General features: G+C 43.0%; 1 long non-coding RNA gene across 1 annotated transcript; it reads left to right on the forward strand.

Moving 5' to 3' along the window:
• Nucleotides 1–5,260: 5,260 nt before the first annotated feature.
• On the forward strand, nucleotides 5,261–10,485 carry LOC147994774 (uncharacterized). Its single transcript, XR_015685967.1, has 2 exons — nucleotides 5,261–5,555; nucleotides 7,100–10,485. It is a non-coding gene; the product is annotated as an uncharacterized LOC147994774 (long non-coding RNA).
• Nucleotides 10,486–13,027: the final 2,542 nt, after the last annotated feature.

Raw genomic sequence — 13,027 nt, forward strand, 5'->3', positions numbered from 1 at the left:
TGGGGATCCAGCCTTGGAAGAACCAAGGGCTTCTCCTCCCACTGGTGCCCAACAAAGCCATCCTTTGCTACATATGCAGCTGGAGCCATAGGGTTGTCTATGCGAATTCTTTGAATGGTAGTTTAATTCCTGGAAACCCTGGTTGGTTGGTATTGATGTTCTTATGGGGCTTGAAAGCCCCTAGAGAGTCTTCAATCCTTTCGCTAACTTCTCCAATGGGAACCTTGGTCTCAGTTCAATGGTTGGATACTAGCATTCGCCTTTGTATTTGTCATGCTTTGGCAGAGATTCTCAGGAAACAGCTATATTAAGATCCTGTCAGCATGCAATTCATGGCATCAGCAATATTGTCTGGGTTTGGTGGCTATATGTACATGGGCTGCATCTCCATGTGGGTCAGGCTCTGAATGGCCATTCCTTCAGTCTCTGCTATAAACTTTGTTTTCATAGCTCCTCCTATGAATAATTTTGTTCTCCCTTCTAAGAAGGACTGAAGCATCCACATTTTAGTAGTCCTTCTTCTTGAGCTTCATGTAGTCTGTGGATTGAATCTTGAGTAATCTGAGCTTTTGGGCTAATATTCATTCACTTATCAGTGAATACATTGTGTGTGTGTGTGTGTGTGTGAGAGAGAGAGAGAGAGAGAGAGAGAGAGAGAGAGAGAGAGAGATTGTGTTACCTCACTCACGATGACATTTTCTAGTTCCATTAATTTTCCTATAAATTTCTTAAAGTTATTGTTTTTGATAGCTGAATAGTACTCCATTGTGTAGATATACCAAGTTTCTGTATTCATTCCTATGTTAAAGGACATCTGGGTTCTTTCCAACTTCTGGCTATTATAAATAAGGCTGCTACTAACATAGTGGAGCATGTCTCCTTTTATATGTTAGAGCATCACTTGGGTACTTGCACAGGAGTGGTATAGCTGGGTCCTCAGGTAGTACTGTGTCCAATTTTCTGAGGAACCTACAGATTGTTTTACAGCGTGGTTGGGCCATCCTACAATCCCATCAACAATGGAGGAGTGTTCTTCTTTCTTCGCATCCTTGCCAGCATCTGTTCTTGCCTGAGTTTTTATCTTAGCCATTCTGATTGGCATAAGGTAGAATCAGGGTTGTTTTGATTTGCATTTCCCTGATGACAAAGGATGTTGAACATTTCTTTAGATACTTCTCAGCCATTTGATATTCCTCAGCTGAGAATTTTTTGTTTAGCTCTGTATCCCATTTTTAATAGGGTTATTGGATTCTTTGGAGGCTAACTTCTTGAGTTATTTGTATATATTGGATATTAGCCCTCTATTGAATGTAGGATTGGTAAAGATCTTTTCCCAATCTGTTGGTTGTGTTTTGTCCTAATGGCAGGGTCCTTTGCCTTGCAGAAGGTTGCAGTTTTATGAGGTCCCATTGTTGATTTTGGATATTAGAGCATAAGCCATTGGTGTTTTGTTCAGGGAAATTTCCCCAGTGCCCATTTGTTCAAGGCTCTTCCCCACTTTTCTTCCATTAGTTTCACTGTATTTGGTTTTATGTGAAGATCCTTGATCTACTTGTACTTAAACTTTATACAAAACAGTAAGAATGGATCGATTTGCAGTCTACAAGCTTACCTCCAATTGAGCCAGCACCAATTGTTGTAAATTCTCTCTTTTTTCTACAGGATGATTTTAGCTCCTTTGTCAAAGATCAAGGGACCATAGGTGTGTTGGTCCAGTTCTTGGTCTTCAATTCTATTCCATTGATCTACCAGCCTCTCTCTGTACAAATACCACACAGTTTTAATTACTATTGCTCTGTAATACAGCTTCATGCCAGAGATGATGATTCCCCCAGAAGTTCTTTTATTGTTGAGGATAGTTTATGCTATATTGCTTTTTTGTTATTCCAAAAATATTGTAAATTGTTCTTTCTAACTATGAAGAAATGGATTAGAATTTTGATGGGGATTGCATTGAATCTGTAGATTGCTTTTGGTAAAATTACTATATTAATCCTGCCAATCCATGATCATGGGAGATTTTTCTATTTTCTGAGATCATCTTCAATTTCTTTTTTCAGAGATTTGAAGTTCTTATCATACAGATCTTTCACTTTCTTGGTCAAAGTCACACTGAGGTATCTTATATTATTTGTGACTACTGTGAATGGTATCATTTCCGTAATTTCTTTCTCAGTCTGTTTATCCTTTGAGGGAGAAAGGCTACTGATTTGTTTGAGTTAATTTTATACCCAGCCACTTTGCTGAAGTTGTTTATCAGGCTTAGTAGTTCTCTTGTGGAACTTTTGTGGTCACTTAAATATACTATCATATCTATGATATTTTGACTTCTTCCTTTCCAAATTGTATTTCTTTGACCTCCTTTTGTTGTCTGATTGCAATTGCCCTGACTAGAACTTCAAGTACTATATTGAATAAGTAGGGAGAGAGTGGGCAGCCTTGTCTAGTCCATGATTTTAGTGGGACTGCTTCAAATTTCTCTCCATTTATTTTGATGTTGGCTACAGGTTTGCTGTATTTTGCTTTTAATATGTTAAATATGGGCCTTGAATTTCTGATCTCTCCAAGATTTTTAACATGAAGGGGTGTTGAATTTATCAAGTGCTTTCTAAGCAGCTAGTGAGACAATCATGTGGTTTTATTTCTTTGAGTTTGTTTCTTTAGTGGATTACATTAATGTATTTCTGTATATCAAACCATTCCTGCATCCCTGCAATGAAGCTTACTTGATCATGATTGATGATCATTTTGAAGTGTTCTTGGATTAGGTTTGCAAGGATTTTATTGAGTATTTTTGCATTGTGTTGTTTAGGTATAAGGGAAATTGTGACTTCATAGAAGGAAAAGAGTAGTGTTCCTTCTTTTTCTAACTTGTGGAATACTTTGGACAGTATTGGTATTAGGTTTTATATGAAGGTCTGATGGAATTCTTCACTAATCCCATTTGATCCTGGGCTTTTTTTGGTTTGGAGACTTTTAATAAGAGCTTCCATTTTTCTAGGAGTAATGCTACTGTTTTGATCATTTATCTGATCCTGGTTTAACTTTGTTACATGGTATTTGTAAAGTATTTTGTTCATTTCATTCAGATTTTCCAGTTTTGTTGAATATAGGCTTTTGTGGTAGGATCTTATGATCTTTGAATTTCCTCAGATTCTGTTTTTATGTCTTCCTTTCATTTCTGCTTTTGTTAATTTGTATACTCTATCTGTGCCCTCTGTTTAATCTAGCTAAGGGCTTATCTATCTTGTTGATTTTCTCAAAGTACTCTCTCCTAGTTTTGCTCATTCTTTGTATAGTTCTTTTTCTTTGTACTTGGTTGATTTCAACCCTGAGTTTGATTATTTTTTGCTGTCTACTCCTCTTGAGTGCATTTGCTTTTTTTTTTTGTTCTAGAGCTTTAAGGTGTGCTGTCAAGCTGCTAGTGTAAGCTCTCTCTAGTTTCTCTTTGGAGGCATTTTGTGTTATGAGTTTTCCTCTTAGCACTGCCTTTAGTGTGTCCCATAAGTTTGGGTATGTTGTGCCTTCATTTTTTTTCTAATTCTAAAATGTCTTTAATCTTTATTTCTTTCTTGACCAAGTTATCGTTGAGTAGAGCATTGTTCAACTTCCATGTATATGGAGGCTTTCTGTCATTGTTTTTGTTATTGAAAACCAGCCTTAGTGTGTGATGATCTGATAGGATGTATGAGATTATTTCTATCTTCTTGTATCTCTTGAGGCCTGTGTGGTGACCAATTATATACTCAATTTTGAAGAAGGTACTATGAGGTGCTGAGAAGAAGGTATATTCTTTTGTTTTAGGATGAAATGTTCTATAAATATCTGTTAAATCTCTTTGGTTCATGACTTCTGTTAGATTTTCTATGTCTCTGTTTAGTTTCTGTTTCCATAATCTGTCCATTGATGAGAGTGGAATATTGAAATCTCCTACTATTATTGTGTGAGGTTCAATGTGTGCTTTGAGCTTTTGTAAGGTTTCAATCACGAATGTAGGTGCCTTTGCATTTGGAGCATAGATATTTAGGACTGAGAGCTCATCTTTGTTGGAGCTTTCCTTTGCTGAACCTGAAGTGTATAACCTTATCTTTTTCGATAACTTTTGGTTGAAAGTCAATTTTATTTGATATTAGAATGGCTACTTCAGCTTGTTTATTGGGACCATTTGCTTGGAAAATTGTTTTCCAGCGTTTTAATCTGAGATAATGTCTGTCTTTGTCACTGAGATGTGTTTCCTGTATGCAGCAAAATGCTGGGTCCTCTTTAAGTATCCAGTCTACTAGTCTATATCTTTTCAATGGGTAAGTGAGCCCATTAATTTTGAGAGATATTAAGAAATAGTGTTTGTGAGCAGCTCTCTGCTCCCAGACCCGGTGAGAGAGAGACCCAACCGCCTGGTCAGGTGGGCACTCCTGAGGCTGCAGAGCGGAAGAGACCACCAACACTGCTCACCCCTGCCCACATCCGTGGCCCAAGAGGAAACTGTATAAGGCCTCTGGGCTCCCGTGGGGGAGGGCCCAGGAGCGGCAGGACCCCTGCCTGAGACACCACCGGAACCTGAAAGAAACAGACCAGATAAACAGTTCTTTGCACCCAAATCCCGTGGGAGGGAGAGCTAAACCTTCAGAGAGGCAGACAAGCCTGGGAAACCAGAAGAGACTGCTCCCTGCACACACATCTCGGACGCCAGAGGAAAAAGCCAAAGACCATCTGGAACCCTGGTGCACTGAAGTTCCCGGAAGGGGCGGCACAGGTCTTCCTGGTTGCTGCCGCTGCAGAGAGCCCCTGGGCAGCACCCCACGAGCAAACCTGAGCCTCGGGACCACAGGTAAGACCAAATTTTCTGCTGCAAGAAAGCTGCCTGGTGAGCTTGGGACACACGGAAGCAGAATTTCTCTAGGACCGGGCACGTTCTGTGTTTACCGGTGAAAAGAGAATTATACGAATTCTAGGTTTAGAAATATAAAAATTAAAAGAATAAACCCCAAAAGGCCACAGACCCAGGGCTAAGCCCTGCAGCCAGGACTAGCAGGCCATAAAGATAAAGGAGCACAGGAAACACTGTCCAGGCAGGACTGACAAGCCATAAAGAAAAGGAATGCAGGAACTAGCCTGAGTTAATGGGACTGATTCATGAGACGTCTGGCAAGAAGACATCTCCCCCCAGCTCACTCAGGGCCATCCTCCAGACCCTGATAAGCCCCTGACTTCTAACACGTACTCTTTCTGCTTTTTTCTCACTGCTATGTTTAAATGAGCCAATTGTATGTAACCACGCCAAAACCCCCTAGCCTTCTCTATATAACCCTCTGACTTTTGAGTTTCGGGGTCGACACCTCTGTCTCCTGCGTGGGATATGTGTCGGCCCGGAGATCTCTGTAATAGGTCTCCGTAATAAACCTCGCCTTTGCTTATTACATCCAAAATGGTCTCTCTGTGTCTGGGGTCCGCGATTTCCCAAGACTTGAGTAAGGGTCTCTCTGCGTGGGATTTTTCATAATGGGGGCTCGTCCGGGATCTCCGTGACGACCCCAGACTCCGAAGACCCCTTGGAGGTGAGTTGGATGTTTGTCTGAGTGTTTCTGTGAGAGCGGCGCCGCAATTGTCAGTCTGTGTCTGTCTCTGTTTTGGTTCCGCCGTGTGTGTATATATGTGTGTCTCGGTACCGGTGAAGTCTCACTCTGGTTAGTGCTTAGAGAGTGGACGTGGAGTCTCACTCTGGTCAGTACTTAGAGAGTGGAAGTGGAATCTCACTCTGGTCAGTGCTTAGAGAGTGGACATGGAGTCTCACTCTGGTCAGTACTTAGAGAGTGGAAGTGGAGTCTCACTCTGGTCAGTGCTTAGAGAGTGTACGTGGAGTCTCACTCTGGTCAGTACTTAAGAGAGTGGAAGTGGAGTCTCACTCTGGTCAGTGCTTAGAGAGTGGACGTAGAGTCTCACTCTGGTCAGTGCTTAGAGAGTGGAAGTGGAATACGTGTTAGTGTCTGTTGTCTGTATTCTGTTTCTGTGTTTGGTATCCCAGAAGCAGCTAAGGTTAAGCTGCAGTTTGGGCCAGGTACTGAAGGTACCAGGCATCTGTGAAAATTGGTTATAGGATGCTTTGTCTTGGTCTTGTTTGTCTGGTTTGTTTTCTGTGGTATTGTTGAGTGTCTTTTTGGCTTTTGTTTCGTTTTTGAATTTTTGACTGACGACTGTGTTTGAATTTGGACTGATGACTGTGTTTGAAATCTTGGACTGACGACTGTGTTTGAAATCATGAAACTGTTTGCTTTGTTCGTCAAAGAGTTTTACTTGGTCCTCTTGGTGCTTAAGTTAAAAGTTAAAAATAATTTGCTTGAGAGAAATTGTTTTCTGCCAGGGAGTTTTGTCTTTCTCTCTTGAGCCTCCTCCCCAAGGAGAGATGCCCCTCCCTTTACTCCCCTTGATCAGCCTAGCTGCTGTTAACAGTTGTGTAAACAGACATTAACAAAAACCTTTAGGACAAAACCTCTCGTAAATAAAAAGTTCCCCAGATTAGGCCTCCAGTATGAAACAAGTATAGTGAGTAAAAAACTTAATTTTATAGACCCCGCTCTAGTGGCGGTGTGTTGGTTGATGGCCATCGTTAATTTTTAAAAAACATAGTGTTTTATCTGTGCTTGTGCTCCCAACACACAGTAGGGGGGAGCAAAATTAGCTGCGGAGCTGCTGCAGCGAGCATGGGGACTTCTCAAGTCTCACCCAATTTTTCTGGCTCTTCAGGAGCTGTTTAAAAGGAAAAGGCTTAAGGTAAAAAGAAACACTATAGAGAGATTTCTTAGTGAATTGCTACACCTTGGTTCGCTATCTCTGGGAATCTCATGGTAGACAGCTGGGATAAGCTGGGGAAGATTTAAATTTTGCCTGGGAACAAGGAATCTTAAAGGCGGAGTTTCAGCCGGTATGGCACTTAGTGCGCAGCTGCCTAAAAGATCAGAAATGCTGTCAACAGGCTATAAAAAAGGGACAGGCTGTGTTAGAAATGCTACAGGAAGAATGATCTAAAAAGGCTGAAAGTGAGGTGGGGGAGGACTCTAAGGAAAACAAGAAAAAGAAAGAAATTTCTGCTTTTAGTGACCAGACCTTCAACTCTTGCTCACAGAAAGAGGGTGCTCATTAGGAGAAGTTCTTTAGGGAGCCTGCCTTATCTGCTGGCCCTATTCCAAGAGAGGAGTCAGTCTCCAGCATTAAATTACTTTTCTCAGTGGTCATCATTAACATGGAGAATGCCTTTGATCCTATCCCCACAGCAGCCAGTTCCTGCCCCTGTGGTGGAAATGTCCCAGGTTGGGGGGCAGAGAAGCCCCTAAAATAGTTTCAAAAAATCTACAACAAACTGTAAAGAACTTTGTTTTGTTTAGCCAGTCAGAATTTAAAATTCAGGCTTTGGCTGTGGCCAAGGTCAGGATTAATGTTTTCTTTTCCATGGGCCTTTAGCCCACTGAGAAAGTTTGGTAAAGGGCTGCTACTGAGGAACTGAAAGCCCCAGGTAAACTGGTTACAATTCTTTTGTCAGCTGCTTAGTATCTAACACCCAGGTTCTAACCGTCTCTCCACCCTTTTGTTATTAGTTCTTACTGGAAGCCTAGTGCCATTTAGAGGATGGGTCTCTTGAGCGATAAAGCCACTGAGCTGGCACTAAAGGGAGGTACTCCTTAAGATAAAAATCTAAGTCCAGAGAGACAACCCGTAACAGATAGACTGCCCCTCTGCTCACTTTTCTGTTTCACAGACACAAGGCCTTTTTGTCCCAAAAAAGCCTCCTGGCTTAGCTGTGTGACTAAATGCTATTTGCCCTCTTCAGTGGACCTCTATTCTCGAGATTCCCTTGTTTTCTCACCATCCCATTTAAGATGCTTGTTAGTAACTGTTACAGGTCTTCTTTACCACCGAGGAAAGACGGAATCCTACTAGAGGCCAGAAAAAATGTTCCAGACACGGATGGAAGGCCCTTACTTCTGCCTGTTGACTTCAAAACGCCTAAAGGTAGGGAGTGCCAGGTCTGCCGCCAGACTCCAAGGGTGGGTCTCTGAGGGGCTAAAAAATGCCCCACCAATCTGGCTAAGATAAGAAAAGGATATAAAGAGAATGTTACAAAAATTTAAAGGGTTAAGTTAAGTTGCTGAGAGTTAGTACAAGTTACAGAGAAAGAGGTAAAAAGAACAGAAAGCTAGAAAAAAAAAGAGACAAAAAGAAGAGGAAGTTAGAGAGATAAAGAGAGATAAAAGACGAGAGAGGAACATATACTGGCCACAGTGGTTAGGGAACCTAGGAAGATAGTACCTGACAACAGAAGAGAATTCCTGGCTAAAGATCAGTGTGCCTAATACAAAGAAAAAGGACACTGGGTCAGGGACTGCTCAAGAAAGAACAAGAGGGGCCACTGGAGAGCTTCTTGGTCCTAGAGTGCTGGCTATATACAGAGATAGAAGAGAAGTGTGAATACAGGAACCCAATGCTCTGTGCTCCTATGCCCCCCTCCAGTGGGCCAATATCCAAAGACCTTGAGTGCAAACAGCTACTGACAACAAACAATACTTATGGACTGCCCGAAGAACAGTGGACCTTGGCGTGGGCCGGGTAACCCACCCACTAATTCATGGTCATCCCTGACTGCCCCTATCCCTTGCTCATGAGAAAATTGCTCTCCAAATTGGCTTGCGTGGGCTGAAATGGCTAGATGAGGCCATGTGTATACATATCTATAGACTGTGTATGTAGAGCTTAAGACCTGTCTCAGTGCACCAGTAACTGATGCTGGGAGATGAATGGCTTAGCGCTGTTCTGCTTGGAACACATCACTCCTGCCAGCCGGGCACTAACAATTATCACCCAATCCAGGACTTAAACTGTGATAGAGTGGCTGATAGAGTGTCCCAAAAGATGGGACCACTGGTCAGCTGCCATGGACTAGATTCTCCACCGGTTGGGGACAATCTGGTCACCTTGCTGCCCAATCCGGACCTGGAGCCACCACAGTGTCAAACACTGACAGAAACACATGGGTGGAGGAAAGACCTCTGCGACTGGCTGATTGACCCCTGCTGAAAGCCGAGGACCTTGTCCACAGACGGGAACAGTTCTCTTCATGAAGGTCAGAGATAAGTGGGTGCTGCCGTGGTGGACAAAACAATGTCATCTTGGATGGCTGAACCTCAACCCCCCAACACATCAGCACCACAGATGTCTTTGCCATCTCTTAGATGCCCTGATGAAGCCAACAACTGTGAGTACTATTCATTGCCCAGGACATCAAGAAGGAAGAGATTCAGTGACATGGGACAGTAACAAAACAGATAAAGTGGCTTGGGAAATGGCTATACAGAAGCCTATCCTGGTTACAGGCCTACAAGAAACAGCCACTGGGAACTGAGATTAGACTAAGAGATGGCCTCACTTAAAAAAGGCCCAAATTGCTTAAAAGATAAAGGACAATGGCACACTTGAGGGGAAAGCTATACCCCCCCCCCAAAAAAAACAAAAGACTCACTTTGCCAAATTAAGAAATAGACTCATTTAAGAGATAAGAAGTTTGTCCAAATAGTTAAAATATATATAATAGACTTTAAGATTTTAGCCAAGAGAGACAGTAAAAAAGTATAAGATATGTCAGTAAGTAAATGCTTAACAAACAAACAGGACAAAGAGACCTAGAGAGTTTAACGAAAAGTTAAAGTGAACTTCACTGAGATAAAACCAGAAAAATATAATCACAAGTATCTCTGAGTGCTTGTAGATACCTTTTCAGGAATAGATAGAAGCTTTCCTCACCAAACGAGAGACGGCCTCTACAATCATCAAGAAGATACTGGAAGAAATCTTCCCCAGGTCTGGAATGCCCAAGGTAATCTGGTCTGACAGCGGCCCTACTTTCGTTGCCAAGGTAAGCCAGGATGTGGCCAAGTATTTAGAGGTCGATTAGAAATTACATTATATTTACAGACCTCAAAGTTCAGGACAGGTAGAGTAAATAAATAGAACTCTAAAAGAGACCCTAAACAAATTGACTATAGAGACTGGCACAGACTGGGTGACACTCCTTCCCTCCTGCTCTCTTCAGAGCAAGAAATACCCCTTCCAAATTCAGCCTTACCCCCTTTGAGATCTTATATGGGGCCTCAGCTCCCCTGACTGTATTAGATGATGTTACTGAACCAACATGTCATAGTAATAATGATTTGTGTGCCAGGCTAAAAGACCTACAGGTGATACAGAAAGAAATCTGCTCACAGCTGACAGCAGCCTATGCCCCAGAGAACCCTGAGACATCCCATCAGTTCCAGGTCGGAAGCAGCTACACTGAGCCCAGACACTCGAGCCTCGCTAGAAAGGACCGTACCTGGTGCTGCTGACCACCCTGACAGCCGTCAATTCTCAGCCCTCACCAGCCGTGTACTAGCTGTTAGGGCTGAGAGCTGGGACCTAGAGGGAAATTCAGTCATGTTTGTCCTGGGTTCCATTGAGATAGGTGTGGGGTTAGGCTTGATTTCTATTACAAATGATATAACATTACATATGTTAGTACTCCTAACACTTCTTGGGACTGTGCCTTAGGGATCACAACCTATATAAGTTTAGAAATTCTAAAAGACAGTCATGACCTTGGTGTATAGGTTCAGATAGTGTCCAGATAGAATCCTGATGATAAAGACTTTTTAGCTGACCTCCAAGAATACCTAACCTCCCTCTCAGAGGTAGTCCTTCAAAATAAAAAAAGGGTCAAACCTGATATTCCTTAAAGAAGGAGCCTGTGTGCTACACTGAAAGAATGTTGCTTCTATACAGACCATTCAAGAATAATTAAAGACTCCATAAATAAACTTAGAAAAAGGTTAGACAAAAGACAGACAGAAAAACACATAAGAGATGGTTCGAGAGCTAGTTTAGTAGATCTCCCTAGATGACTACCCTACACTCTGCTACAGCTGGCCATTATTAATAATTTTCTTGTTTTTAGTTTTTGGCCCCTGCGTGACAAACAGGTTAATTGCTTTTGTTAAAAATCGAGTGGGTGCTGTGCGGTTGATGGTTCTGAGAAAACAGTACCAGTCAGTTAGGACAACTGGTGAGACCAAATACGAGATTTGATATCAAAATTCTAAGATTAGAATTATTTAGTAGGAGAAGATGGGAATGAAAAGAGAATTATACGAATTCTAGGTTTAGAAATATAAAAATTAAAAGAATAAACCCCAAAAGGCCACAGACCCAGGGCTAAGCCCTGCAGCCAGGACTAGCAGGCCATAAAGATAAAGGAGCACAGGAACCACTGTCCAGGCAGGACTGACAAGCCATAAAGAAAAGGAATGCAGGAACCAGCCTGAGTTAATGGGACTGATTCATGAGATGTCTGGCAAGAAGATATCTCCCCCCAGCTCACTCAGGGCCATCCTCCAGACCCTGATAAGCCCCTGACTTCTAACACGTACTCTTTCTGCTTTGTTCTCACTGCTATGTTTAAATGAGCCAATTGTATGTAACCACACCAAAACCCCCTAGCCTTCTCTATATAACCCTCTGACTTTTGAGTTTCGGGGTCGACACCTCTGTCTCCTGCGTGGGATATGTGTCGGCCCGGAGATCTCTGTAATAGGTCTCCGTAATAAACCTCGCCTTTGCTTATTACATCCAAAATGGTCTCTCTGTGTCTGGGGTCCGCAATTTCCCAAGACTTGAGTAAGGGTCTCTCTGCGTGGGATCTTTCACCGGAAGTCCCACAACCGAGGATCCCGGCCCGCAGCAGCTCTCTGCCCACAGACCCGGTGAGAGAGAGACCCAACCTCCTGGTCAGGTGGGCACTCCTGAGGCTGCAGAGCGGAAGAGACCACCAACACTGCTCACCCCTGCCCACATCCCTGGCCCAAGAGGAAACTGGATAAGGCCTCTGGGCTCCCGTGGGGGAGGGCCCAGGAGCGGCAGGACCCCTGCCTGAGACACCACCGGAACCTGAAAGAAACAGACCAGATAAACAGTTCTCTGCACCCAAATCCCGTGGGAGGGAGAGCTAAACCTTCAGAGAGGCAGACAAGCCTGGGAAACCAGAAGAGACTGCTCCCTGCACACACATCTCGGACGCCAGAGGAAAAAGCCAAAGACCATCTGGAACCCTGGTGCACTGAAGCTCCCGGAAGGGGCGGCACAGGTCTTCCTGGTTGCTGCCGCTGCAGAGAGCCCCTGGGCAGCACCCCACGAGCGAACTTGAGCCTCAGGACAACAGGTAAGACCAAATTTTCTGCTGCAAGAAAGCTGCCTGGTGAACTCAAGACACAGGCCCACAGGAACAGCTGAAGACCTGTAGAGAGGAAAAACTACACACCCGAAAGCAGAACACTCTGTCCCCATAACTGACTGAAAGAGAGGAAAACAGGTCTACAGCACTCCTGACACACAGGCTTATAGGACAGTCTAGCCACTGTCAGAAATAGCAGAACAAAGTAACACTAGAGATAATCTGATGGCGAGAGGCAAGCGCAGGAACCCAAGCAACAGAAACCAAGACTACATGGCACCATCGGAGCCCAATTCTCCCATCAAAACAAACATGGAATATCCAAACACACCAGAAAAGCAAGATCTAGTTTCAAAATCATTTTTGATCATGATGCTGGAGGACTTCAAGAAAGACATGAAGAACTCCCTTAGAGAACAAGTAGAAGCCTACAGAGAGGAATCGCAAAAATGCCTGAAAGAATCGCAAAAATCCCTGAAAGAATTCCAGGAAAACATAAATAAACAAGTAGAAGCCCATAGAGAGGAGACACAAAAATCCCTGAAAGAATTCCAGGAAAACATAAATAAACTAGTAGAAGCCCATAGAGAGGAGACACAAAAATCCCTGAAAGAATTCCAGGAAAACACAATCAAACAGTTGAAGGAATTAAAAATGGAAATAGAAGCAATCAAGAAAGAACACATGGAAACAACCCTGGATATAGAAAACCAAAAGAAGAGACAAGGAGCTGTAGATACAAGCCTCACCAACAGAATAAAAGAGATGGAAGAGAGAATC

Source organism: Rattus norvegicus, chromosome 4 (assembly GCF_021556685.1).
Source record: "Rattus norvegicus strain SHRSP/BbbUtx chromosome 4, alternate assembly SHRSP_T2T, whole genome shotgun sequence".
In the NCBI taxonomy this organism is placed as follows: Eukaryota; Metazoa; Chordata; class Mammalia; order Rodentia; family Muridae; genus Rattus; species Rattus norvegicus.